Source organism: Brachycentrus maculatus, unplaced genomic scaffold (genome assembly GCF_059751285.1).
Source record: "Brachycentrus maculatus isolate JH-2025_06_01 unplaced genomic scaffold, ASM5975128v1 h1tg000105l, whole genome shotgun sequence".
Lineage (NCBI taxonomy): Eukaryota > Metazoa > Arthropoda > Insecta > Trichoptera > Brachycentridae > Brachycentrus > Brachycentrus maculatus.
Genome location: NW_028280859.1, coordinates 77,501 through 104,064, shown reverse-complemented (window position 1 = coordinate 104,064; position 26,564 = coordinate 77,501). Strand labels below are relative to the sequence as shown.

The 26,564-nt window shown below is 30.9% G+C and overlaps 1 protein-coding gene across 3 annotated transcripts in view; it reads left to right on the top strand.

The window, feature by feature from the left end:
- Positions 1-1,231: 1,231 nt before the first annotated feature.
- Positions 1,232-26,564, top strand: part of LOC148310099 (lysosomal alpha-glucosidase-like) — a 65,626-nt gene continuing 40,293 nt past the window's right edge. Inside the window, exon 1 of one of the 3 annotated variants that reach the window (XM_088258966.1) lies at positions 1,232-1,395. The gene's annotated coding sequence lies outside the window, so the exon portion shown is untranslated. Of the gene's footprint in view, positions 1,508-14,066; positions 14,203-26,564 lie in introns of those variants that run through there. The other 2 variants (XM_088258968.1, XM_088258967.1) reach the window with 2 other exon arrangements.

Here is a 26,564-nt window from a genome sequence, read left to right as displayed (position 1 = left end):
AGAGACAAAGTACACGGTAATTACGAACTCAGTCAATGATAATATTGTCTAGCTAACTACCAAAATATATAATGCGTAATTGCCGTTTATTGCCTAAAGATTCGAGATATTCGTCTAATGTCTAATGTGTCAACAAATGTGACCATAAATCATTGCCTTTACGGATTATCCATATCTGTAAAGATTTCTTCGTTTAATCAACATTTTATGGTTAAACTGAATCGAAAACATTTGATTATTCCCACTTTTATAGTTTAAAAAACTGCATTTAACTTTCACTTTTAGGGTTTTTGTTTTGTATTATTATGAAACCTGAGTTGGAAAAAACAGTATTTATAAAATTAATCGGATATATCTCAATGATATTATTTTTTGACATCTCATGAAAGATGATGAAGAAAATGGAAGTTTGGGCATTCGCGGGGCTGACGACCGTCATAGACTGTAACACACGTGTAACATTCACCATTTCTACCCATTATTGACAACCACACCACTCAAATTCCCCGTGAATGCCCAGACTTCCAAATTCTTCTTCATCTTTGATGAGATGTCAAAAATAATATGAAAAATAACTCCTTTAATTGGAGATAATCCAGATTTGTGAACAAGTATTTGGACCTACTAAAAATGTTTTTCTATGAATGTAAATAATTGCTGAAAAATCTATGTTCTTACTTAATATTACTGAACAGAAAAGAACCAAATATTAAACCTTTTAGCAATTGTTGTATTGAAAACTTCAATTGGAATAAAAAATGTGCAGGTCTTTATATTTTCCCAATCTAATTGCATACTGAACTCTTAACTTTTTTCTATCGTTGATTTTTGCTTTAGTAAGGACGATATACATACATTGAATGATATTATTTACTCTGAATCGATTCAAATAGGGATCGTGTCGGTAAATTCAAATTAACTTCAATCAATAAAATAATAGAAATACCTGTTTATTTTTTTATTTTATTATTTACTGTTAACATTAACTTCTTGATAATATTTAACAACAACCAGTTTCAAAATGCCTAAATTGTTTATAAAACCGACGGTAACATAAAAATAAACAACACGATACTTGCCTTGATAGACAAAGAAATATAAAAAAATTACAACTCTGGTCTTCATAATTCATTCATGATTTGTTAAAACTTTTTTAGGCGTACTTTGCTTTCGGCCAACACTGTAGCCATATCAAGAATTGCGAATGGCGTGACACTGCTGTGCGTACAATAACAAGTAGCAGTAACAAGATCTCTCATGTATGAGATTCATTTGTCAGACGTTTGTTGCCTGATTTTCTATCTATTTATCATCGTTTGCCAAAGTTAAGACTATAAAAATTGCTCGTTTAAGCCCAAAATCTCTTTAAAAGTAATATTGAACAATAGGAATATGGTAATTATGAAATCAATTTAAAATGTGTAGAATGAATTCTAGAATACTGAATATGAATACTAATGTGATATTTTTTGTGCGCAATTTTCTAATACCACGATGATTTTTTAAAGTGAGTTTTTAACAATACAATATTTATCACCAATTAATTAGGATTTCATTTGTATTTTTTCATTGACATCTCAAGAGTGATGAACAATTTTTTTACGAAAGAAACACTTCATTTACAGAGAAAATTAACTGTCATTGTCTAGTTTAAGTGATCATTTTCTACACCGTGCAACATTGATTGCTCGATCATGGGTAAAATGGTTAATGTTAATGCATTAAGCAATTAATTAAACCAGCCGATTTACCTGTCGTTTGGCCTATAACTTTTCAGACTTCCATAAAATATCTCCATAACCTTAATGTCATTTTTCGGCGATCTGTTTTTTATTAATCCTATTTTAAGAAAAAATTACTCGGTCATTTAAAATATGAAAAAACATGAACTTCATCAGATATTTTTTATTATTATTATTTTTAGTATTCCATTTTTTTTTGAGCCACAACAATAATTGGTCTTAAAAAGAGCAAATATTGATAGTATTCTGTATTAGAATATTAAAGAAGATGTGTTTTACTGTTCTAGATGTTCTAGAAGAAAAAAACAACATTTCTTATTTGAATTGAAGAAACGTTACCTATATTACGTTGAAGTGAAATATAATGCTTGCTAAAATTATTTTAGTAAATTAATTATTGATAGAAACATCGAATTTGACAGAATATTAAAGTTCCCACCACAGAAAACAATTCACGTTTTACCCTTAAATTTATTAGATACGAGTATGTACCTACAATGTAATTATATTCCATAAAATACAACACAAAATGAATTTACTGATTGCAATGAATATACTCTTACTTCTCAGTATAATGTTTAATTAATTAAATTTTATAATCTTACTCTCGTAACAGGTACCTGTCATTTACAGAGTTCGCACATAATAAACAGAAATCCACATTTAATTAAAACCATTCTAATCACGTTGGTTTTACCGGTTGACAAATTCTATGTAGTATAGCGGATCTACATTCCCTGGCAAAATTTATTTCACGGTTGTGCAACTATGATTAACACAAAAATAAAATAATATATTTATGCAAAACATAATAATATTTTTTTTTCAATTTTTTGCAGTAAAAAATTACAATCATATAAATTTTAAAAACAAATACGTGGATTTAATCGTGAATAAAATAAATATTGACTAAATGTCTCAATTTTCTCGGGTATTTTAGAGTATGTAAACATTATTTTTAATGGTGTTTACTTTGCCTTTTTTGAAATGTTTCATCCTATTTATTTTTATCTATTAAATTGGTTAAATGAACAGTATTTATAAGTGAAAATATTTTTCTTTAAGAGAATTTATTAATATCTGAACATATTTGAAGATGAAGATGCAGTGGCTGAAATGAAAATACTTGGGTTTATAGTTTCAAAATTATTTTTATAACGTACAATTCTTTTTTACGTTGAGATCTTTCGCCAAGGAAGGCATTTTCAAAATGTTACTGGTTTGCACACTGTGCACCTAAATCATATTTTTTTACCCGTTCGATGTGTCAATGAGAGTGAAAGCAATTAAGGTGCATAACATGACGGCTGTATAGGAAAAGAAATGAAGAAGAAATAGTATTAATAATAGCAGGTAGGAAAAGGAGAATAGCAGAAATGGCTACGGTATGCTCCTGGGAATTCGGGGTTGCATGTTTGTATTCGTACTAGCTTGCATAACCTGTAAGCGGCAGATTTGTACATGTCACTTTGAGGGTTAGTACAAAAAATAATTCTTTCAAATATAAGAATACAAACTAATTTTAAAAAAATTGCTTACTATCCTCTTAAATTCAAACGTATGTAGTATGGAGTGTAAATTGTAGATCTTGTTTTATATAGGCGTACCACTTAACAAAAGGGCAAGGAGCTATAGCTTCTGGTGTCATTTATTGAATTTCTAACATATTCAATAACATTACAACTAAAGTTCAACCCTCCACTCGACTTAATAATCTCACATTCTGCTGTGTTTTATATAGGCGTACCACTTAACAAAGGGCAAGGAGCTATAGCTTCTGGTGTCATTTATTGAATTTCTAACATATTCAATAACATTACAACTAAAGTTCAACCCTCCACTCGACTTAATAATCTCACATTCTGCTGTGTTTTATATAGGCGTACCACTTAACAAAGGGCAAGGAGCTATAGCTTCTGGTGTCATTTATTGAATTTCTAACATATTCAATAACATTACAACTAAAGTTCAACCCTCCACTCGACTTAATAATCTCACATTCTGCTGTGTTTTATATAGGCGTACCACTTAACAAAGGGCAAGGAGCTATAGCTTCTGGTGTCATTTATTGAATTTCTAACATATTCAATAACATTACAACTAAAGTTCAACCCTCCACTCGACTTAATAATCTCACATTCTGCTGTGTTTTATATAGGCGTACCACTTAACAAAGGGCAAGGAGCTATAGCTTCTGGTGTCATTTATTGAATTTCTAACATATTCAATAACATTACAACTAAAGTTCAACCCTCCACTCGACTTAATAATCTCACATTCTGCTGTGTTTTATATAGGCGTACCACTTAACAAAGGGCAAGGAGCTATAGCTTCTGGTGTCATTTATTGAATTTCTAACATATTCAATAACATTACAACTAAAGTTCAACCCTCCACTCGACTTAATAATCTCACATTCTGCTGTGTTTTATATAGGCGTACCACTTAACAAAGGGCAAGGAGCTATAGCTTCTGGTGTCATTTATTGAATTTCTAACATATTCAATAACATTACAACTAAAGTTCAACCCTCCACTCGACTTAATAATCTCACATTCTTCTGTGTTTTATATAGGCGTACCACTTAACAAAGGGCAAGGAGCTATAGCTTCTGGTGTCATTTATTGAATTTCTAACATATTCAATAACATTACAACTAAAGTTCAACCCTCCACTCGACTTAATAATCTCACATTCTGCTGTGTTTTATATAGGCGTACCACTTAACAAAGGGCAAGGAGCTATAGCTTCTGGTGTCATTTATTGAATTTCTAACATATTCAATAACATTACAACTAAAGTTCAACCCTCCACTCGACTTAATAATCTCACATTCTGCTGTGTTTTATATAGGCGTACCACTTAACAAAGGGCAAGGAGCTATAGCTTCTGGTGTCATTTATTGAATTTCTAACATATTCAATAACATTACAACTAAAGTTCAACCCTCCACTCGACTTAATAATCTCACATTCTGCTGTGTTTTATATAGGCGTACCACTTAACAAAGGGCAAGGAGCTATAGCTTCTGGTGTCATTTATTGAATTTCTAACATATTCAATAACATTACAACTAAAGTTCAACCCTCCACTCGACTTAATAATCTCACATTCTGCTGTGTTTTATATAGGCGTACCACTTAACAAAGGGCAAGGAGCTATAGCTTCTGGTGTCATTTATTGAATTTCTAACATATTCAATAACATTACAACTAAAGTTCAACCCTCCACTCGACTTAATAATCTCACATTCTTCTGTGTTTTATATAGGCGTACCACTTAACAAAGGGCAAGGAGCTATAGCTTCTGGTGTCATTTATTGAATTTCTAACATATTCAATAACATTACAACTAAAGTTCAACCCTCCACTCGACTTAATAATCTCACATTCTGCTGTGTTTTATATAGGCGTACCACTTAACAAAGGGCAAGGAGCTATAGCTTCTGGTGTCATTTATTGAATTTCTAACATATTCAATAACATTACAACTAAAGTTCAACCCTCCACTCGACTTAATAATCTCACATTCTGCTGTGTTTTCATCGTCTCGGTGGAAATTATGCAAACGATCTATGAGTATATGGAAGTGTCTAGAAGCGATTAACCCTAAGCTCCATACTGCTCTGGAGAGTGTTACAAGGCAACAAAAAGTTTCAATTTACATAAAATGCTAATTTCATCACGTTAAATACTTCAATGGCGCGAAAATATGGACCCGGAGGCTCGGGGTCGGCTCAAGGAAGGGTTAAATGCGTGCCTTGCGAGTCAAAAAATTATATTCAAATTTCCTCACTTTCGTGACATAAGCGTACTTAATTGCCTGTTAAGGAACTTTTACACAATTTCTGTCGTATTTCAGTTAAAATTTGTTTTGAATCAATATTTATCTCCGTTTCATTCATTCATTTTGGTAGGCACATATTTTTTAAAGACTCTTCCGACTTCTAGTGAGGCTTCTAGTGAAGTTATTTCTTATTAAAATCTGAAGTACCTGCTGGAGTAATCCCGTATATACTTATGTAGGTTTTTTATGATTACACGTTATTCAGTTGCGATGTCTTATGCGCCGTTGGGTTCGGATATGAATCAGAAGACTATATTTATTGTCTTGAACCTAATCAATGGTAGTGCGTGTTTTAATGTTCGGACTAAGTTTACACCTAATCTAAATCTACACCTAATAGTATATCGAGCACTGCGTCGGTTCGACCCAATGTTTTAATGATCTATGTAAGTGATAAGTCCAGCGCTTCAGGTACCAGCCTAGAGTGATATTAAATAAATATTTCTCTTACCCATTTTGGAACCGAACCCGACACTTCCATACGGTAACAGAACGACGAACAAAATAATCAATAAATGGATATTCTATATTAGAATAATTTAACAAAATTGTTCAACTTATTCGTGAAAACGAACAACGATAATTATTTTTGACATTGTCATATTGTGTGGAGTTGAATGGGAACGTGTCACAATATTTCGGCCTTAATTCTGCATTAATGTTTTAGTGGCTTCTGTGTTGCGTTGCTAAATATCAAATAATTAACTTTATCAAATAAGTCCTGAATTAAATTACTATCGCATGTTTAGCAATTGCATGCTACCCTTTATACCCAGTGTAATAAGCGCAATATAATTCCTATTAATAATTATTATTACTGTTCAACCATTGAAATATTAAACGTAGTTTAATTTACGTTATAAGATAAAATTTGTTTAGTGAAATTAAATCGTCACGATTATAAAGTTACAATTAAGGAGAAAAGCAATATTTTGAATTATTTTTATTATTTTAAGGTTTCCATTGATATGCTTCGAATAGGTGGATAAATCGTACACGAAAAGCGATTGCAAAGAGGTTACTAACTATTTTATTTTATAATCTTTTTTCTTTATTACATTTATAAATAAGCAAACGTCGTTTACATTATCCAATCCTATAAATTTATTAGTTGATCGTTATAATTGCCAATTAAAACCAACAATTAGATTATTCATTTGAAAATAATTAAAAGCGTGTAATTTTTCTGAAGCCAATTTTAGTTATAGTTTTAAAATGCATATATCAAAAACGCAGTCCACAAATTAAAATTCATATATCTTTACTAGTTAGGTATACGTATGTACTATTTTTTTTAAGGTAACACTCACCCATAGTTTTTCATAAATGCATAGTTTTTTTTAGTGAATACGAGAGAGAGAAAATAATAACGATAGTTACTATGCAGTGTTCTTGTGAACATGTGAGGTCGTTAATGGGGCGAATCTGAAGATGTCTGCACAAGACAGAGCTCCAAGAAACATATGGTGATTACAGATCTCTCCCCTTGGTAGGCGCATTAGGCGCACACACTAGGCTGGGGGGGGGAGGGGGGAGAAGTAGGAACGGAGTAGAGAGTTACAGTTGAGAGTTGAGGTGTAGAATCGAGAGGGTGTCAGAAGCTTGTAACGAACTTTATGCATTATGGAAACTGCTTTTTCAACTAAATTGCTTAGTTTAGGCATTGTCATTCATACATTGCTTAGATTTTCAATGATCTTATGCTGTTATTTGTTTTGAGAGTATTACGCTTATAACCGGCGTAGGAAAATGTTTATTATATATATATATTTATATATATATATATATATATATATATATATATATATATATATATATATATATATATATATATATATATATATATATATATATATATATATATATATATATATATATATATATATATATATATATATATATATATATATATATATATATATATATATATATATATATATATATATAATATATATATATATATATATATATATATATATATATATATATATATATATATATATATATATATATATATATATATATATATATATATATATATATATATATATATATATATATATATATAAATAAATATATATATTTATATATATATATATATATATATATATATATATATATATATATATATATATATATATATATATATATATATATATATATATATATATATATATATATATATATATATATATATATATATATATATATATATATATATATATATATATATATATATATATATATATATATATATATATATATATATATATATATATATATATATATATATATATATATATATATATATATATATATATATATATATATATATATATATATATATATATATATATATATATATATATATATATATATATATATATATATATATATATATATATATATATATATATATATATATATATATATATATATATATATATATATATATATATATATATATATATATATATATATATATATATATATAAAGTTATAAGGTAACATTCAATATACATCTAATTTTGAATTTCATTTCATTCTGATTTTGATTCTTGATCCGTATTACCAAAGTTTAAATAAACAAAAACATGAACGAATATTTGTTTTTACCTGAGTTGAAGTATCGAAAAATATGTTATTAACGCGTTTGTTATCAAACGGCTGGAAGGGTTCGTCATTATTCCTTTCTACGGTGAATTTGCCTTTCAGTTTGAAATCTGGATGTAATTCGTTAAGATGTATTTGCTTTCTCGGTAAATTCAAACCGTGTAAATAATGTTACCAGCGTGTTTTCCGTAATTAATCAAAATTCATATCATGACTGGTATTACGCATAACAAGGATGATGTATATTAGAGCAAGAGTTAATGGGACATGCATCATAATTTAATGATCGCGGGACCCATTTCGTCAGGGGTATCCCAAATACGCCAGTCACTCGGGCGATTAGGCAACCGGCGCATCATTGTACGAGTGTTCTCAATGTGCGGCTAATTTATGGATGCAATATGCATTTCTGCATTCACTGTGAGTACCTCGCAGGATGAATAGAGAATAGACCCTCGTGGATCATCGAGATGACTCGGACAAGTTATTTGATTACGGACCTTACGTCATGCACGTGATATTTGACTCGTGACATACACTGTACCGAGTTGGCTGAAATATTATCTATTTCACATGTGTACCTTTAATCTCACCATTTACACCCGAATTCAAGTAGGAAAATCTGTAACATACAATTAAATTAGTAAAACCAGGGCCTTTTTTAAACAAAAAAGGTCTTGTAACTCACTTCATTTAAATCTTTTTACTAAAAATAATTTTATTAAAATATCATTTAAATATTATATCATTATGACGAATTATAAAAATAAAAATTATAATCGCGTAAGCTAAAACATTGATTTGTCTAATTAATTTTGAAATTAAAAAAATATATATATATCCGTGAAAAAAGGTGCCGGAACGCCGCGCCGTTCCACCGCGTGACATGGAAAAAAAGCCCAGACTAAAACTATAGTAGGTATACACTCTATTAATAATATCGCCCATTTTCTGCAATAATGACATGATGAAAATTATCTTTTAAAAAAAACATTTATACCGATGATATAATATAAAAAAAATGGCCATTATGATATAAAAAAAATATTTTCGTCAAAAAAAAACATTTTCATCTCAAGTTAAGACACCTATGATATTAATATTTCATTCTTTAGGTAAATTATCCAGTGTCCAATAAATAATTGGTTAAATTTTCTTACTGAATAAAAATATTCGATCTGTTAAATTTGATATTTAAATACACATAGTAAAATACACTTAATATCTATCAGTAAATAAGAACAATAATTTTTCTTAAACAGATGAATTTCTTCTAATTGGTTTATAACCTGTTTTATTAATTTTCTCTCCCTTAAACTACCTAATCTAAAAGATTATAATGTTTTTGGCAGGGTATTCCAAAGTCAACAAATCTGTTAGCACTAATTTGTATTTTTTGATGATAAATAATACTTTATATAAAGTATAAATACTTTTTTAAAGGTCATTGCAAAATGAAAAAAATCGTAACATCCTATGGTAAAATGTATGGTAGAATATAAAATTTTTCCTATATTTAAAAAAAAACTATATTTATGATTTTCCTCGTATGTGAAAAAATAAGAATATAGGAACCCATGCGCATAAGTCAATGTTTTCAACTATAGTTAATAAATTTTAAATGTTCAGCCACATATGGCAACCCTAAAGTTTGCATTGATAAATGTGAAACGCTTTGTCTTTTGAAATATGGTATTTGCATCTCTTGAAATATACAATTTATGAAAATTGAGATTTATAGTTGTCGTATGCCAAATGGTCAATTTCAAACAGTGCATAAAGTTATGTTTTTAATCAGCCAGTATCGTAAAAACTGTAAATACCCAGCCTTCTATAGTTACATTGGAATAACTTCATCTTCATTGAAATATCAATAAAAACCAATACAATATAATTTTTTTTGTCTTTTCTCCTCGAAATCATCTATAATTATTCATTCTTATTTTAAAATATTTGAGTTATACATAACATATATCGCTCACTCCTTTCAAGAAAGTCATAAATCAAAAATCGTCAATTTTCAGTTGTGCATGTTTTCAGAATGCCCAGAAAATGAGCAAAATCCCAGCAAAAGAAGCATATTTTTAACTTAATATTTACCCGCTACAGGGCAGAAAATGTTGTTTTTGCATTGTGAAGAAAAGTTATTGTTGAATTATCTTTTAAATATACTAAATATTTTTAATATGGAGAAAAAACCTTCAGGTTTTACCTAAAAAGATCTGTTGCACAGTAAAAAGTTGAATTAGTGGCTTGATATTTATTTTTATTACATTGTGTTATATTTTTAAACTTTAAAAATGTTCTCCTGAAAAATCAAGTTTTTTTATTTATGACGTTCTTGAAAGGAGTGAGCGATATCTGCCTCAATAGTGAAATAGTCAGCACACTTGGCAGATTACATGATAGCACTGCGTTCGTATGATGCAATGCCTTATGCACCATCGGGTGCAGATAAGGGTTTGAAGAATTACATATGTCCACCACAATAGTGAAGTAGTTTTAGTTATATATCCACTTTCCCAGTATAGTTATTTAGTTACAGAATACATATGTCCATCTGCGCAGTGTAGTGGTTTAGTTTTACTGTACAGTAAAACTAAATCACTGCGGAGGCAGTGCAATGGTCTAGTTATAGATTACATATGTTCATCTGCGCAGTGTAGTGGTTTTGTTATGCTTTAGAAATGTCTACCTCTGCAGTGCAATGGTCTAGTTATAGATTACATATGTCCATCTGCGCAGTGTAGTGGTTTAGTTATACTTTAGAAATGTCCATCTCTGCAGTGCAATAGTCTAGTTATAGATTACATATGTCCATCTGCGCAGTGTAGTGGTTTAGTTTTACTGTACAGTAAAACTAAACAACTGCGGAGGCAGTGCAATGGTCCAGTTATAGATTACATATGTCCATCTGCGCAGTGTAGTGGTTTTGTTATGCTTTACAAATGTCTACCTCTGCAGTGCAATGGTCTAGTTATAGATTACATATCGCTCACTCCTTTAAGAACGTCATAAATCAAAATTTGTCAATTTTCAGTTGTGCATGTTTTCGGAATGCCCAGAAAATGTACTATATCCCAGCAAAAGAGGCATATTTTTAACATAATATTTACCCGCTACAGGGCAGAAAGTGTTGTTTTTGCATTTAGAAGAAAAGCCATTGTTTAATTATTTTTTCAGATATACTAAATATTTTTCAAATGGAGAAAAAACCTTCAAGTTTTACCTAAAAAGATCTGTTGCACAGTAAAAAGTTCAATAAGTGGCTTGATATTTATTTTTAAAACATTGTGATATATTTTAAATCTTTAAAAACGTTCTCCTGAAAAATCAAGTTTTTTTTTATTTTTGACGTTCTTGAAAGGAGTGAGCGATATGCCCATCTGTGCAGCGTAGTGATTTAGTTATACTTTACAAATGTCCATCTCCGCAGTGCAATGGTCAGTTATAGATTGCATATATCCATCTGCGCAGTATACTGGTTTTGTTATACTGTACAAATTACCACCATCGCAGTGCAATGGTCAGTTATAGATTACATATATCCATCTGCGCAGTATACTGGTTTTGTTATACTGTACAAATTTCCACCATCGCAGTGCAATGGTCAGTTATAGATTGCATATATCCATCTGCGCAGTATACTGGTTTTGTTATACTGTACAAATTTCCACCTTCGCAGTGCAATGGTCAGTTATAGATTACATATATCCATCTGCGCAGTATACTGGTTTTGTTATACTGTACAAATTTCCACCTTCGCAGTGCAATGGTCAGTTATAGATTACATATATCCATCTGCGCAGTATACTGGTTTTGTTATACTGTACAAATTTCCACCATCGCAGTGCAATGGTCAGTTATAGATTGCATATATCCATCTGCGCAGTATACTGGTTTTGTTATACTGTACAAATTACCACCATCGCAGTGCAATGGTCAGTTATAGATTACATATATCCATCTGCGCAGTATACTGGTTTTGTTATACTGTACAAATTTCCACCTTCGCAGTGCAATGGTCAGTTATAGATTACATATATCCATCTGCGCAGTATACTGGTTTTGTTATACTGTACAAATTACCACCTTCGCAGTGCTATGGTCAGTTATAGATTACATATATCCATCTGCGCAGTATACTGGTTTTGTTATACTGTACAAATTTCCACCTTCGCAGTGCTATGGTCAGTTATAGATTACATATATCCATCTGCGCAGTATACTGGTTTTGTTATACTGTACAAATTACCACCTTCGCAGTGCTATGGTCAGTTATAGATTACATATATCCATCTGCGCAGTATACTGGTTTTGTTATACTGTACAAATTACCACCTTCGCAGTGCTATGGTCAGTTATAGATTACATATATCCATCTGCGCAGTATACTGGTTTTGTTATACTGTACAAATTTCCACCTTCGCAGTGCAATGGTCAGTTATAGATTACATATATCCATCTGCGCAGTATACTGGTTTTGTTATACTGTACAAATTACCACCTTCGCAGTGCTATGGTCAGTTATAGATTACATATATCTATTTGTGCAAAGTAGTGGTTTAGTTATACTAAACAAATATCCACCTTCGGAGAGCAATTGTCTAGTTATAGATTACAAATGTTCACCTCTACAGTGTAGTGGTTTAGTTATAGATTGTTTATGTCCACCTCAGGTTCTTTAATTAACAATCAAGTTAACACTACATAAATTCGATGCAGTGCCCTATGCATCATTGGGAGCGGATGAGAAATTAAATAGCAGTAAAAAAAATGTTATGAAAATATATTACTAAAACATAATTAAATTTTCTTACTTAAAAAGTTTATTAATGAAAACATACAAATTAGATCAATTGAGTGTACACTAATGACATCTTTTGTAAAAATAATACATTTTATCACGAAAATAATAATTCTGTTTTCTGCGAACAAGAAATTCCACTATAAGCTAAGGTCTTCACCAATTTTACATTTTGTAGAAAACTACAGCTTCATCATAATTTCAATAGATGTCAGTCAAAATATTTTTTTAAAAATCCTTTAAAAAATACAGTTTTCATTAATGTTTCCACTCGATTATTTTTTTGTTGTATAAAAAAAGCCTTAAAAATTCATTACTCAATGAATGCACTAAAGATGGACTTTATTATATTTAATTAAAGGAAATTTTCAATGTTATGTGAAATATTATAAACACAACACTATTATTTTATTTTATGTAATGATTGACTTAAATTGCTTAGACAATATAGTTACATTATAATGTAGATTAAAGATATTTGTAGTCGAATTCCAGAAGTGGATTTCTTAAATTTTGTTTAATCAGTAATTTAAAAAAAATGGAATTATCAGCTATTGTACCTTAGCAAAAGTACAGCCTATTGTCAAATGTCTTATTGATTTTTTTTAAATCAAATATTTGTTTACTTTTATATTTTTGTATATATTTTTATAAAGCCTTTTTGCAAAGGACAATTTTGAAAACGAGCAATATTATGTACTGTAAATTCTCAGAATGAATCAATGCGTTTGATAAGAAAAATTTTATATTAATACATTCTTATTGAACACGTATAATTTCCGCAAGTAAATAAAGACATGAATATAAATTTTCATCATATAGTAGACGCTGTTCTTTGTTTGCAACAATAACACAATTTGTTAACAACACAATAAGAAGACATCTAATCAGCGTGATGATAACTGATAAGTTAATGCAAGTACATTCCACACTGATAAATGGTATCGAAAAGAATTATCTTCTTATCAAAGATAGGAAGTGAATCAGAAAAAATAGATAATATTCATTAATGTACAATAATTTAAATGTATCGATGTGCTGCTATTATTTTGAATGATATTTATTTTTTGCATAACTAGATATTATATTTGTTATTAGAAATGAAGTATTTGCTTAAGTTTTTGACAAGAATAAATTAATTTGTGTATATCTATTCATTTGTTAAGTGTTTATTCTTTTTGAGAAGAGCACAAGGTAAGCCAAAAATTATGTTACTTATTTAATTTCCTATTGAATAGGTGGCATTTGCTTTTCTTAATGCTGCATATAATTGAAAAACATTTGGGCAAATTTATATCATATTTATCTAAATGTTAAATATAATTGGCTAAAAAACGGCATTATTGTAAATTTCAGAGCTTAAAATTTCTTTAATTTTCCAATTATTAAATAGTTACACATGTATTTAGATGCGATTGGCATTTTTATCACACACCATATGCGTAACTTAGACTTAATTTCAGAGTTAAGCCCTTAGGACATTGGATCAAGAGTAGATAAGCATTTGGTGTTTGATGATGATGTTGAGTGCACCTAAACATGTATTACAATGTTAATTTACATATCTTGTGATTTTTACAAAGAAAATATTAAATTTCAAAATGGATACATATTCAAATAAAATATTGCCAAATGTATTAATAACATATTCATTGCATACAAAAACAGTCAAATTTTGAGAATTTTTGAAAACCCATAACTTTGTTAAAAATCTAATTTTACTTTCTATAAACATCATTTTAGTCCGCCTCCGTAGTGTAATGGTCGGCGCGCTCGGCTACCGTTCTGGAGGTCCCGGGATCAATTCCCAAGGGGGGTAAAATAAATATAAGTGATTTTTTCACTGTAATATTTATTCAATATTACCATGGACTGGTACCTGAAGCGGAGGGCTGATCACCCTTCCTTCATGTGTAAACGAACAAGATAAAACTGTGTTTATATGACACAGTGCCCTATGCACCATTGGGGTGCGGATAAGGGTTTTATTATTATTATAAACATCATAAATAAGAGTATTCCTTCATCTTTTTGAAACACATAAAACTGGCGACGAATCCTCATTTTTATTCAACACAACTGTCATCAACATGTGGCTGCAATATTTGTAAGAACATGGGAGCCATGTTTGCTTCAGAGAACTTGAATAATTATATTGTCCTTTTTTTATTTTTTTTAATCAATTATCAATATATAAAACACATGTAAACACACCTATGCACACATAAAAAAACGTTTTCATGTTCAAGACATGACATAATTTTGTGATATAGGAATCGCCAGCAAACATTTTTTGGTAAATTTCCTTGATGACATGCTACGAGCCACTATCTGCTTTAAGCTTTAAAATATCACTGATTATGATTTTATTGTATTCAACTCAAACCAAATAAACTTAAGTATATATTTTATTGCTTATATTAATTTTCCTAAATATGTATGTATGCTAAAAATTGCAGTAATTACTGCCATCTGTGCTCGAAACGCGGAGGTAAGTCATTCAAGTCTCAAACATTTTTTCGAAAAAATACCAGCGCAGTACTTTTGTCGATAGATGACTGAATTAATGTTTTATTTTGAAATACTTGTTTTTTTCTTTAGATTTTTTACATTTCTATAGACATCATTTTTTTAAAGAGATGATGCTTATGATGTTTTATAAGTAAAATGGTCTGATGGTTTTGTGCACACTAATACAAATATTATATTTTATGATTATTTGAATAAGTAATGCGTCCCACATTCCAGTAAGTATTTATACAGTATCTACTCAATGAATTAGGGCCACGCGGAATTTCGCGCAATTTCTCAATTCAAACAGGAATAACTCAGAGAAAACCTTGAATAAAACAACATTGAATTTTATTTACACATGAACACTTTATTAGGCTTAAATTATGCATATATTTTCATATAAATATAGTAAGTATTTAGTATTTCCACCTTTGGCAGAAATAACTGCCTCAATTCTTTTTGGCATACTTAAAATGCACTGTTTTATCATGTTTTTTATTTCTTCGTCTTCTGACCAAATTTTTTGAATATTTTTTTTAGACAGTCTACTGTCAGATTTGGAAATGAGTAAACCTTATTTTTTAACATGCTCCATACGTTTTCTATAGGATTAAGGTCCGGAGAATTTCCAGGCCAGGAGAGTAAAGGCAGATTTTTGTTAGACAAAAATTTTATTATTGATTTAGCCCGGTGGCAAGGTGCCCCATCCTGTATGAAGGTGTATGGACCTTCTGTTGGGTCGAGTGTATGGTAGAAGGGCAATAAAATTCGTTCAAGGACCTGCTTATAGGAATTTTGGTTCATTGTTCCTTCCACGAAAAACAACGGCCCAGGTAAATTGTTAATAATACATGACCATATCATTGTTGCAGGGGGGTGTTTGATAACTTTTACCACACAGGCCTCATTGTAACGTTCCATTGGTGTTCTCCTGACGAATCGACGGCTCTCTGTCACGGCTTCTAACCGGCACTCATCACTAAAGATGACCTGAAAAATAATGATAATTTAAGTTTAATTCAAATATATAAGTTTATTTACTAAAATGATATGTTGAAAATTCAATTTAAATAAATACCTTTTTCCAATCATCTACCGAGTAATTTCGATGTAGCCTGGCCCATTTGAATCGATCCGCTTTCATTCGTGGTGTCAATTTTGGTACTTTTACAGGGCGCCTGCATTTCAGATTTACTTCGTAAAGACGTCGCCTCAGTGTTGATACCGATATATTTATACCCTCTTCTTCCAATTTTATTTTTAATGTTTTTGCTGATGCACTACGGTTTTCTTAGGCACTTTGAACGATTTTTCGATCAGTCCTCGGTGTTGTTTTTCTAATCCTACGACAGTTCTTTCGCCGATTGCTGGTGGCGGGTGACTGATTTTTTATTTATTTTGAAATTCTGTCCACTGTTTGACGAGAAACGTTTTCTTTTTTTGAAATTTCTCTATTAGATAGTATTTCTAATTTCAGTAGCACTATAACACTAGACTTTTTTTCCTCAGAAATGGCTTTACTTTTTCCCATTTTGTCCTTTTCAAAAAAAACACTTGTGTTTACAAAAAAAAAAAAATACTTTATTAACTAAAATTAAAAATTAAGTTTTTTTCACAAGACACGATAACTATATAACCTCTCTGAACAAAACAACAACCAGAACTCAAGAAACTTCACTAATAAATGAGATAGGACTATTTTTTGAACTTTCAACCATCTGTCTACCTGTGCTAATTAGGGACCTTTCTCAGAAAAAGGGTTTGAAATTTTGTAAAGGCTTAAATAATCCAGGTATATTTTACATATTATTGAAGGTAATATACATGATATTAGATGTCAATAGAAAACTTAAAGTATTTATGTAAAATAAATATAATAATCCAAAAGATTTCAGAGTATTCTAAAAAATAATGGGCGGCCCTAATTCATTGAGTAGATACTGTAGTTACTGTGTCCTACTGCGTCAAAAAATTGGATTAAAAAAATGTCAAAATGGAAAATTCAAAATTGAAGGGATAAAAGTTTCTTTATATAAGACTTGGTTATTCATTTCAACTTTTAATCTAACATTTGCTCCAGGGCGCGATCTTTATTGGACGATTTTGTAACGACGCATTTAACATTTTTCATTTATGAAAGTGGAATGAGTGATTTGTATCTATTATGTGATTTGCAAATTCTATATATAAATATATAAAATTCTATATATAGGGTCCGCCATCTAAAGTTTTTTTTTTCAACTAGTGCTTATTTCGTGAATGGTAACACTTAGCTCATGTCTGATTTGACAGATAATTAGTTTTATCCTTCCGCTGAGCGAATATGGTTGTGTATACGCTTGAACAACGCTGGGAAATATTGCGACATTACTTTGAAAATCATGGTAATGTTGCAGAATGTGTGCGAAAATTGCGTACGGTTTTTGGAAGAAGAGAAGCACCGTCAGCTCCGTATGTTCGTTATCTTGTGAAAAAAGTGAAAGAAACTGGCATCCTCATCGATAAACCAAAGCGTGAAAAGCCAAAAACAGTGCGTACACCCGAGAATATCGATGTTGTGGCAGAAAGTGTGCGTGAAGCGCCATCAACATCAATTCACCGTCGTTCTCAACAATTGAACATTTCGGAGACATCATTGAGACGAATTTTGCATAAAGACCTTGGTATGACGCCATACAAAGTCCAATTGGTTCAGGAGTTGAAGCCAACTGACCATCCAATGCGTTTTCGCTTCGCTGAGTGGGCCTGCGATCGACTTACAGAAGATGCCGATTTTGCCAAAAAAATCATCTTTTCGGATGAAGCTCATTTTGATCTTGGCGGGTATGTAAACAAGCAAAATTGTCGTATTTGGGGCACAGAAAACCCGCACGCATACATTGAAAAGCCGGTACACCCAAAACGAGTCACTGTTTGGTGCGGATTTTGGTCCAGAGGCATAATTGGGCCATTTTTCTTTGAAAATGAGCAAGGAGTGGCCGTTACAGTCAATGGCGATCGTTATCGGGCCATGTTGAACGGATTTTTGTTCGCAAAAATTGAAGAGGAGGATATTGGCAACATTTGGTTTCAACAGGACGGCGCTACGTGCCACACAGCCGAAGCTAGTTAGTTTTTTTTTTATAGCATTTTCAAAAAAAAAAAGTTATTTGGCGGACCCTTTATGTTTATATATATATATATATATATATATATATATATATATATATATATATATATATATATATATATATATATATATATATATATATATATATATATATATATATATATATATATATATATATATATATATATATATATATATATATATATATATATATATATATATATATATATATATATATATATATATATATATATATATATATATATATATATATATATATATATATATATATATATATATATATATATATATATATATATATATATATATATATATATATATATATATATATATATATATATATATATATATATATATATATATATATATATATATATATATATATATATATATATATATATATATATATATATATATATATATATATATATATATATATATATATATATATATATATATATATTTATATATATATATCCTGGAAGTATGAAGTTCTTGGGCGGCCTCTTGTTCGTTTTCCCAAGATTCTTCCTTCGAAGATGTTGCTAAGAAAGGTGCTATGTCTAATTGAGTGCCCTATTAGCTTGGCCTTCCTCTTCAAAATATGATTTATAAGCTCTCTTCTTTCTTTTACGTCCTGCAACACCTTTTCGTTGGACTTCCTTGCGACCCATGATGTTTTGGTCATCTTCCTCCAAACCCACATCTGAAATGCTTCAAGCCGGTCTTTTTCGTACTTTTGGATGGTCCAGGTTTCACACCCATACAACAAAACACTCCAAACAAAAGCCTTTATGAATCCTTTTCTTACTTCAATTTTTAAATGTTTGTTTGATAGGAGGCTGTACTTTTTCATAAAAGTTTGCTTGGCTAGCGTTATCCTCTTTTTTATGTCTAGGGTACATTTATTGTTATATGTTAGCGTGCTACCCAGATAACAGAATTGATCCAACTGTTGAATTACTCTATTTCCGAGAAGTATTGTTGGATGGAGGTCAGATTGCTCTTTTTCAACGATCATTGATTTTGTTTTGGCGGCATTAATTTTCAAATGGAACTTATCCAGAGCATTAGAGAGAGTGTTTAACATGTGGTTCATGTCACTCTCGTCCTCTGCTATCAGGGCGATGTCATCAGCGAATCTTATACAATGTATTTGTTGACCGTTTATTTTTACTCCATTTGTTTTTTCCTTCAACTCTTCAATGGCCTCCTCTATGAACAAATTGAATAGATAGGGTGACAGCGGACAACCCTGTCTCACACCTTTTCTTATCTTGGCTTCTTTTGAGGAACCATTAATATCTATGAGAGTGGATTGGTCCTTGTACAATTTGAGGATGGTTCTTCTGTCCTTCCAATCAATTCCTCTTTTCTTCATGACTTTAAACAAGAGGTACCAATCCACTCTATCAAAAGCCTTCTCTAAGTCTATAAAGGTCGTGTATGTTATAAGATTCACATCCAGTCGTGTTTCCAGTATCTGTCTCAGTGCCAAAATTGCCTCTCGTGTTCCCACTCCACTTCTAAAACCAAACTGATCCTCTCCAAGCTGTTCCTCCACTTTCTTTTTCAACCTGCCCTTTATAGTGTTCAGGAGCACTTTGGATGCGTGGGATAGAAGTGTTATGGTTCTATAGTTGTTGCAGTCTGCTGCATTTCCCTTTTTAGGTATTGTTATAGACTTACTCTTTACGAAGTCGTTGGGCAATTTTCCCTTTTCATAGCACTCACTTATGATGTTATATAGTGCTGTCTTCGTCCGTTCGTTTACATTCTTTAAAACCTCAGCAGGTATATCATCTATCCCAGTTGCTTTTCTATCCGTTAAGGCCTTCACTGCAAAATCGAATTCAGCCCTTGTCAAGGGTGGTCCTTTGCAATCGGGATCTACTTCTTCTTCTGGTTCCAAATAAATCCTTTCGTCTTCGATATCATTTCCACAGTACAGATCTTCTAGATATTCCTTCCATCGCTCAGCTACCTTTTCATTTTCAAATAATAGGTTTCCGTTTTTGTCTTTAACAATATTGCTCTTTGTTTTAGGTGTATATTCTAGGCTTTTAACTCTGTTATATGCTTTATCGATATTATTTTTGTGTAGTAGGCTTTCGATTTCTTTACAGTTTTCACGTAACCATTCATTTTTTGCATTGCGACATTGGTCTGTGATTTGATTTTTGATCCATTTGTATTTGACATAATCTTTACTCCTTAGTTTGTTTCTTTCCTTGATTAATTCTAGTATTTGTTGATTCATCCATGGTTTCCTGGGTTCTAGGACGTTTTTCCCTATACTTTCGTCACATGCTGCATTGATGTTTTTTTTCATTGTCTCCCAAGAAGTTGGTTCTATCTCATTATTAATCTTTACTAGAGTTGATTGGAAGTCTTTTACTAATTTTATATCTTTTAATTTTTCCAAACACCAGTGCTTTTTCTTGGCCATGATTATTTTCTTAAATCTAATATTGCATACCGCTTTGACTAGAGTGTGATCACTATCTATTTGATTTCCAGGGTATGAGTGACTAGATCGTATTTGATTTCTATATTTTTTCTTTACTAGAATGTAATCAATTTGATATCTCCTCGTGTCTCCGGGGGCCTTCCACGTGTACCTCCTTCTCTTGGGGACTTCGTACATTGTGTTGGTGACGATCATCTCGGACTGCTTGCAAAATTCTATCATTTTTTCTCCTCTTTCATTCATATTTCCTAAACCAAACTTTCCGATACATTCTTGATCAGTTGTTTGACTTCCGACTGAGGCGTTGAAGTCTCCCATAATAATCACATTTGATTTGTTTTCGGTAAGTCTCAGCAGCTCCTCAAGTTGTTCGTTCATGGTGTCAATTTCTTCTTCGTTGCAGCTTGATGTTGGAAAATACACTTGTATGACGTACATGTCTGTGGGCTGGGCTTGTAGCTTTATCATAATGATTCTTTCATTTACGTGAAAAGTGTTAAGGACGCTGTTCTTCCATCCACCTTTCAGAATGATTGCTACACATTTGCTGCCTCTTTTTTCACATCCACTATGAATTATTCTCAAGTCGTCTTTGACATAATCGCCATTTCCCGCCCATCTTGTTTCAGAGATACCTAGGATATCTAATTTTGCTTGTGTCATTTGTTGTGAGATTTCTTCGATTTTGCTCGGTTGTAGCATGGTTCTAACATTCCAAGTACCAATGTTGAATTTGTTGTCACAAGGGTTTCGCTGGTTGACGACCTGAGAAGCCTTGTTCCTTCTCCTGCCGGATCTTGGGGTCCGAGGTCCATGATCAGTAAGTCTTAAGTTGTTGATCGACATTTATGGCTAACCAGGGTTAGGGAATCCTGAGGATCTTTAATGCAGTGGTATCCCTCTGGCCTTCTGCATCCTCAAGCCGTTGACATTGTTTGGTTCATCCGCCCTTTCAAGGCAGTTTCCCACCTTGGGGACAAGAGATTGCCCCACTCTACTTAGCTCATCCGCCCCAAAGACCGTTGGCTTTGTAGAGGTGCCTCCTTATTCCGGGAGACTCTCGGTCGTCAGAGCCTCGTCAGCGTAGCAGGGTGCACCACATGCAGGTGAGGTTGACATTTGAGTAGAGAGGTTATATATTCACTTCATACTCCAAGCACACCCCATATATATATATATATATATATATATATATATATATATATATATATATATATATATATATATATATATATATATATATATAAATGCGACCATAAAAATGAAAAATGTTAAATGCGTCGTTACAAAATCGTCCAATAAAGATCGCGCCCTGGAGCAAATGTTAGATTAAAAGTTGAAATGAATAACCAAGTCTTATATAAAGAAACTTTTATCCCTTCAATTTTGATTTTTCCTCATTAAAAGTTGTTACTTTGTGGAAGTTCTCAATACGCTGATAGCAGGGTATTTTTAACATTCCTTTCCACTCACGCTGAAATTTGTTATTTTATCTCGGATTTGAACCAAGTTCTAAAGTATTAAGTAAAATAAACCAGTGCATAAATTCTTCATTATTCAACACTCTTCGTACTCGTAACATTCATTTTTCACAATGTGTAATACCACTCAACCGCATTACCCCACGACGAATGGTTTCGAGATAACCAGTCAGGTCAACTATATTAGACTGCTATAAATTAGGATTTTTAAAATTATTATATTTAAAGTATTAAGTTTTAAAATTTCCAAAAAGGTATGATGTATGAATTAATATTGAATTATAATAAATATTATTCCCTAATAAATTTTTACATATAATTATAATAATCAATGCAAAAGATATTAAATATCATATTAGCTTGATCAAAAACGTTGGGCCCGAATGATAGGTGAAAGGTGGTTATTAATAACTGGTGAAAAATAGTACATTTTACAATGAGGAAATACGTTTAAAATATTATTTTAGGTATGGGACGTACGTTAAAACTTTCTACCGATTAAGTAAGTAATTTATGTTAATTCATTAGCAATAAAAATATTAAAATAACTTACCATTTACATATTCGAATATCTTTCATTAGAAATTTATTGACTTGGGCTTCCTAATTTACATCCGAACCACTCAATCAGCTTAGACTTCAACAGTTTAATTTCACCACTTCTCGAACATTTAATATTAATTTAATAATAATGAATTATGGTTGAATAATATTGTTTTAGGTATGGGTCCAACATTAATAAGATTAAGGTTAATTATTCAAAGGCTTAAAAGCGGTCAGGTTAGGAATCAATTAGGAATCAAAATAAGTGAAAAAGGTTAAGAATATTTGCAAATATTGAGTGGTGTAGCGTTCAATCCTTTCTGCCAACCTCTGCGGGGAAGCGGCGTGATGGTTAGTCAGTAATAGAAAGTGGGCTATCGCACTAAAAATAGGTGCTATAGCTCACTTTTAAATAAGATTTTCCTATTCATAAACGTATTTAAATGCTATCTCAATGAAAATTACAGCAGATTTTACCAATGCCCATGACGAATCGAACAAAATTATAAACAAAAAGTTTTTAAACGGGTCAAATCTAAAATTTATCTTTTATGGTCTAATTTGTCTATTTATATACTTTAAAATACTGTAAAGGAGGTTGAGAGGCGCTTCTGCTTAAATCACCGTATCTGATCGAAGCGGGCTTAACCAGTCCGTTAATTATAGGAAGTCAAGGTTAGATTAGTTCAAGTTTTACGATTTTGTATCCGATTTTACGTTAGTATATTTATATACTATTGCGGTTATCAACTCCCGCTTGTTTGTAGATATCATCGCTGGATGGTTGCTGGTCTAAGAAAATTAATGTGAGAAAAGCTATTAATTGTTATTATCTTCTTACATGGATTACTAACAGCCGAAAACGTTTTATAGGGTGTTCTTTAGACGTTTGGCTTTTGAAACTGGCAACATTGTTTCTACCAACTGTCAATTTGACAGTTAACAGTTAATTTGTAGTGAGTACATTTGGCCATTTCACAATGAATAGACTGAATGACCATCGTTCGGTGAATGGGCCGAAAACAATATTCAGCTTTATCCTCTTTTTAATTTTGTTCACTGATGAGGCACATTTTTGGTGAAATGGCTATCTCAATGAGCAGAAAAGCAAAAATTGGAGTTGAAAAAACCCAGAAGCCTATGTCGAGACTCCCTTTTATCCATTGAAGGTCACTGTTTGGTGTGCTTTATGGGCAGGTGGAATCATTGGCTCACTTTTTTTTTAAAGACGTTGCAAGGCAAAAATGTTACGGTCAATGGAGAGCGCTACAAAAACATGATTACTGACTTCTTCGTAGCTCAGTTGAATGGCATTGATGCGACAAAGCTGTGGTTTCAACAAGATAGCGTAACATGCCACACGGCGGGTGACACCTTCAATTTATTGCAGGAAATTTGAATTTGTATTCCTCTTAATAAAACATCCTATATAAATACACTAAATAATATTCGTTTTATCTTAAATTTAAATTGTTAAATAGTGTGCTTCTATTTTAAAAGACTCTTTTAGTTTCATAAAATTCTTTTCGTTGATTTTAATATTAACTACTCAGTAAATTCTACCCGTTTTTTTAAAGATAATTGCTTTTTAACTACTCAGTAAATTCTACCCGTTTTTTTTTAAGATAATTGCTTTTTGTATAGTGTACCAAGTAATTTTGTATCATAAATCGTTTAAAGGAATGAATATTTTTTCTACATTCTGTGAAAAAGAGATTCTAAATAATAGTTTTGATAGGGCAGTTCAAAATAAAAATGGTTCTTGTTTTCTTTTAAACTAAAATATAATACTCTGATTCCTTTATTGTTTTATTGAATTATTTGTTTAAATTATAACAGGAGTCATTATACACTGATTATTAATTTTCAAATATTTAAGTGATGAGTAGCTCTTTAATACAGCTGCGTGATTTCTCAATGCGAGTAGAGTATTATACAATCTAGAATCTAGAATATATAATACTCGACTCTCATTTAGAGAGCACGCAGCTCTGTTAGATAGGTACTCATTACTAGTAACCAGATGATCTAGAATCTACATAGATAATCTGGATACGATGAATCGGGTGACGTAATTTGCTCTCTACATGCTGAACTCGCAAAAACCCCTATTTTTTGTCAAACTTGCTATCAAATTATTACACTGAAAAATAGATATATGACCCATCCATACTTTCTATGTATATCCTAACCTCATCCAGTTGAAATAACTCAATTCTCTATATTCAATATTAAATAATTCAGCGTTCATCCATACGATAAAAAAATATCTCAAAAAACGCCGCCTCATTTGTTACATCCAAAGACATTTACAAAAAAGCAAAACAATTTAAAGTATAAACTTAAATCTGGAATATTGATCAGGTCTATTTACTCGTTCTCACGATTTTTTTTTAAAAAACAAAGAAAAGAAATAATAAAATGCTACCAGCATATAATGCGTAAAAATATCTTTTAACTTATTATTTTTTTACTTAAATTACACTAGTCAATAAAAAAACTTTTTTTTGGGTTTCTGTTCTCATGCTTGGATTCCGATTCTAGACGTTAGGAAAAAAAATCCATTTTAAGCTGTTAAAGTTTTTTGTCTGATTTACGTCGATAAGAAGGTTTTAAAGATTTTAATTGATTTTATGCGAAACAGTTGGTAGCACTTTGATAAACCCGAAAGAAAATTTCATATTATTTGTAAATGGTACAATTGTGGGTGTGTACTTATCTATCATAGCTGTAATAATCACCTTCGATTATTTTTAAGTTAGAAAATGGCATCAAGATAGTGTTAATAGCATGTTTATTCATTCTGTTTTATTTGCGACAAATTTATTAAAGTAATAATAAAAAAAATGCTTTGGTAACAAATTTTACGCTTTGCGAAGCTAATGAAGCCAATTTGTCACAAAAAACACGCATAGAGTCTTCAAGTAGTAGTTCATGTTTTTTTTAGTAACAACAGTGCTAACAATTATGAAAAAATGAACGAAAAAAGCGTTTAAATTATGGCTGAAGAATGTCCCATAAACTTCATATGTTACATTCTCACCTTGATCAATTAAAGACAATATGATTGCCTACTTGAGTAGATATTTAATAATACAAAAAATAATTAATTTATAAAAGAAAATTTATATGACTCTCTATGAAAAATATTAAATTACAGCATAAATAACAGCGGTGTAAATAATTTGGCATTTATGTCAGAAAAGACCTTTCCATCCTCTCTGCCCCTACACTTACAGAGAAATCGCATGATCATAGTAATAGTAGGAATAATAGTTCTAAATAAATAAATAAGTAATAAGTTGTTAAGGTAGTTAAAAAACATGGGAATTTAATTTATCAATATTTCACCCATACACATGTATATATAAATAATATATCTACAAAGGAATAATTTCAAATATTTAAAATAACACAG